The 4,398-nt window shown below is 45.5% G+C and overlaps 1 non-coding gene and 1 pseudogene across 1 annotated transcript; one reads left to right on the forward strand and one right to left on the reverse strand.

Moving 5' to 3' along the window:
* Nucleotides 1-823: 823 nt before the first annotated feature.
* Nucleotides 824-1,991, reverse strand: LOC136133558 (phagosome assembly factor 1 pseudogene; annotated as a pseudogene).
* A 1,979-nt stretch (nucleotides 1,992-3,970) lies between these two features.
* Nucleotides 3,971-4,041, forward strand: TRNAG-CCC (transfer RNA glycine (anticodon CCC)). Its single transcript has one exon. It is a non-coding gene; the product is annotated as a tRNA-Gly (tRNA).
* The last annotated feature ends 357 nt before the right edge of the window (nucleotides 4,042-4,398 follow it).

Genomic DNA, 4,398 nt, shown 5'->3' on the forward strand with positions numbered 1-4,398 from the left:
ACTGCCCAGAGTCGGGGAAGGGGAGTCAAGCCCACAGTGCAGAGCAGAATGCTGAAACACAAAAAAGGAGGAAGTTGTCTCTGGCTACAACTCTGGCATTAAATTAAAGAGGCAAACAGGATGGAAACATGCAGCCCTGTCAGCCAGGTTGGGGCAGAGTAGGGGAACAGGCGGCCTTGAAGCCTGGCTCCAAGAAAGGTGGGAACCAGGCCTGGGCACATACCTTGATGGGAGAAAGTTGTGTTTCAACCAGTTGGGTGTGCCTACTGGGCCTGGCAGGGAGCGCACGCATGAAAGAAACAGGGAAGGGCAGGTGGGCCACCTTGCCCACCGCCAGCTCATCCAGTAACTAAAGTGGATGTAGTACAAAAGTTGCAACCAAGTACTATGGACATGCTACCTGCTTGCCTTAAGGGTCATGTGGCAATGTTGGGCCAAAGGCAGGACCTTGTCCTTGTCCTGGGTGCCTGGGTCCTCATCCACAGAAAGAGCCTCAGGTTTTCCCAATGTGTGTGGGTCAGAGGAGACAGAACACTCTCCCCTTACATGTTAGCCGAGAGCTCCTGGGTCCAGGTATCAAGGCTCAGAGTTTGTGCTTCTCTTTGTAGTCTGTGCCCCCTGTTGGCACCAGCAGGCTGAGAATGGACAGAGGAATATCTGGACCTCTCACCCCATGGCAGAGCACCCAGCCTGAGCTCCAGCTCAAAATATCACAACAGCCCTTCCACCCTGACAAGGTGTCCAAGAAAACCCACAGGGTGGCCTGCCGAATAGGATGCGATGCACAGTTCCACGGGGCAGAGGGGCATGGGTGGTGATGATCCTAGTGGAGCTCCGTGGCCCTCAGATCTGCATCAGGCCTGGGAGGGCCGTAAATGATCACCGAGGCAATGTGGTTGTTCTGTATGACCTCAAAGATCATCCACTGAAGACCAAAGCAGAATGTGGAGCCAAATGGGTTGGTGTTGTCTGGGGAGCAGGACCTGTGCAGAGCAACAGGCCTCTCCACAGGATGGCCCAGAAGCTCTTGGATGTTGTCCCCCTTGCTGTAGGCCATGCACGTTTCTGTCTGACCATCTGTGTTTTCTCTCCTTACAGTTAATGGATTCTTGAACTCACAGTGGTGATAAATGTTAAACTTATAATGTCCAGGGTAATTGGCGTATAGGACAAAGTTCTTCACTTTGAGTGTATTCGCGTCAAAGAGGATGTCCACTCTAAGAGTGAAGTAGTTAAAAAAGTAGTCATTGCACTTGGATGGAACTTGCTTATCAGGAGAAGGAGAATAAATCTTCATTTTGTCTTCTGACTTGTAGAAGACCTTGTGTGGAGAGGTAAGCATGCTAAGAACATCTTGGCAGGAACTGCCAAAATACACTAAGAATTCAAATACCCACATCTTGGCATCTGTTAATACGCTGGGTCCGCAACCTGCGGCAAGTAGTCGAAGTCATAAACCTGAGGGTCCAGTTCCATCTCAAAGAACATCTATACTCTCAGCACACACATTGCCCAGGAAACAGCTCAGGGCATCATGGGAACCTTGGCATCCTGTAGGCTGTTTCCACTGTAGATGTGCATTCGTTTCACAATTGCTTCGTGGGTTGTCTGGAGAGAAGCCAGACCATGGGCAAAACTGGGTTCGCACTTGGGAGCCTCGGTCCATGAATCTAGCTGAAAAGAGAAATACAGTCCTCTGAAGCTGAGGTGGAAGAGCTGCTCAATGGAGTTGTACACTCCAGGATGGGTCGCGTCGAAAGACTGGTCAATCTGCTCAATGGTGGGAGCTATGGCTTGAGAATTGAAATGCATACCACAATATTTTAACTTTACTTTAGTCAAGTCATATATTTCGATCACCTTAAGTCTCTGATAGTTTGATCCCATCCTGAGCCAGGTTAAAGATGAGGTGATGGCTTAGAGGAGACCAGTGCACATTCCCATTGCTCGTTTCCCAGAGAACACTGAGGCACCACCTCCACACCCAGCATTGGTTTGGTTCGCTGATCCCGCGGCCTCCCTGCCGCAGCGCAGACAGACCGGAGCTCACCTGACTGGCAGCAGCCTCGGGAGGCCCTGTGCATTAACTTCTAATGGGTAGAAAAGTCCTCAGAGCTTTCTGAAAGATTGTCTCCCGGGCTATAATCCTCAGGTTGGCTCAAATAAAATTCTCTATTGCTTTCTTAGATTGACTATTAATCAAATTTTTCGTGGACAATATAATGTCCAGAATAGACAAATCTATAGAGACAGAAGATTAGTGGGTTGTGGCAGGGGGTGGAATGGGGAATAGGAAGTGTCTTCTAATTGGTAAGGGTTTCATTTTTCGGCAGTGAATGTTCTAACATTGATTATAGAGATGGTTGCACATCTCTATGATTACACTCAAAAAAAAAAAAAAAGCACTGGGGCTTCCCTGGTGGCGCAGTGGTAGAGAGTCTGCCTGCCGATGTAGGGGTCACGGGTTCGTGCCCCGGTTCGGGAAGATCCCACATGCCCCGGAGCGGCTGGGCCCGTGAGCCATGGCCGCTGAGCCTGCAGCGTCCGGAGCCTGTGCTCTGGAACGAGAGAGGCCACAACAGTGAACTGAAAAAACAAAACAAAAACACTGAACTGTGCATTCTATCTTTATACATTTTTTTCCTTTATACATTTTTTTCCTTTTTTTTTTTTCTTTTTGGCTGCCAGCTTGGGGGATTTCAATTCCGCGACCAGGGGTTGACCCCAGGCTGTGGTAATGAAAGCCCGAAATCCTAACCATTAGGCAACCAGGGAACTCCCAAACTGTACATTTTAAATGGAAGAAATGTATGTTATGTGAATTACATCTCAAAACGTTGTTTAAAAATACTATCCACTATTAACATTTGTCTTATTCATCCCCAAAAGACTAATATTTGATATCTTTGAATAAAATCCCAAGAATGTGCACCAGATTCTAAAGACAATTCTAAAAATGGTTATCCAAAAGTATCGAAGTCTAAAGGAACTAGTCCAAACAAAACACCACATTTTGGGGCATGTACATTTCCCAATGTTTAAAAACTTTTACAAAACTTATAAAATGCAATGCAAAACACATAATGAGTATACTGAAGTACATCTCAGAGCCCTAATTTTTCTGCTTCCCTGGAAGAGGGCTGAAATTTGTATATATTCTGAGTCAGTTGGTTTTAGAATTCTTGGGACCTATTTGCATTAAATAACTATTTCTTAAATATTTTTCAGTATACATTGAATATACCAAGGAAATTCAAATATAAAGAAAAATTCCGCTAAGATCTAGAAATACATTCCAGGCTCTCAAAAATTTGGTTAATACCAAGAAGACATTCTTTTTTTTTTTTAACATCTTTATTGGAGTATAATTGCTTTACAATGGTGTGTACTTTCTGCTTTATAATAAAGTGAATCAGCTATACATATACATATATCCCCATATCTCTTCCCTCTTGCTTCTCCCTCCCTCCCGCCCTCCCCATCCCACCCCTCTAGGTGGTCACAAAAAAGCACCGAGCTGATCTCCCTGTGCTATTCGGCTGCTTCCCACTAGCTATCGGTTTTACATTTGGTAGTGTATATATGAAGAAGACAAATTCTTAATGAAACTTTTTGTTTTTTGGCCGCGCTGTGTGGCTTGCGGGTTTTATTTCCCTGATCAGGGATGAAACCCAAGCCCCCTGCAGTGGAAGCGCCGAGTCCCGCCACTGCACCTCCAGGGAAGTCCCTTGAAACTCTTTTAAGCTAAAAATAAAAACTTTTTTAATGAGATTTTTTCCGTACAGAAAAAGCAGGAACATCCATTCAACTGTATCGGAATGAGAGAAAAGAAATCATTTCTTATATGAAAAGTAACAGATTATATGGACTCTCAATAAACTTTTATTTTAAATAAATAAACAAATCTTCCGGGAATACACGTTTGCTTGTACGTCAATCTAAAGCATTTCAGCAACGCTAAGCACTACGAGCGCCGCTGGTGTAGTGGTATCATGCAAGATTCCCATTCTTGCGACCCGGGTTCGATTCCCGGGCGGCGCATCTAACTTTTGTCCTTGCCTTAAATAATTTTTATAATCTTTTTTCTTCTGGAAACACAATTTTTCATTTCCATGAAGATTTATATTTCACTATAAATTACTATTGACACATTCGAATCTGGAGTGGAATTCAAAAAAGTTTCCTCAAGTCATGAACTAGTTAACCTTTACGCCTGCGCAGTCTGAGACATCCCCGCGCGTCGCTGGAAGAGCGGCTGCGCAACGAGTGAATATAAGGACTGAGGTGCAGCCTGGCGGCCAGGAGGTTGAAAGTGCAAGATTCTTCTGCGCCTGCGCGGCCCGGGTCACTTCGCTGGCCGCTTCAAGGCTCCCGGCTCGCCGCCATCTTGTGTTGGGG

Source organism: Phocoena phocoena, chromosome 14 (genome assembly GCF_963924675.1).
Source record: "Phocoena phocoena chromosome 14, mPhoPho1.1, whole genome shotgun sequence".
Taxonomy (NCBI): domain Eukaryota; kingdom Metazoa; phylum Chordata; class Mammalia; order Artiodactyla; family Phocoenidae; genus Phocoena; species Phocoena phocoena.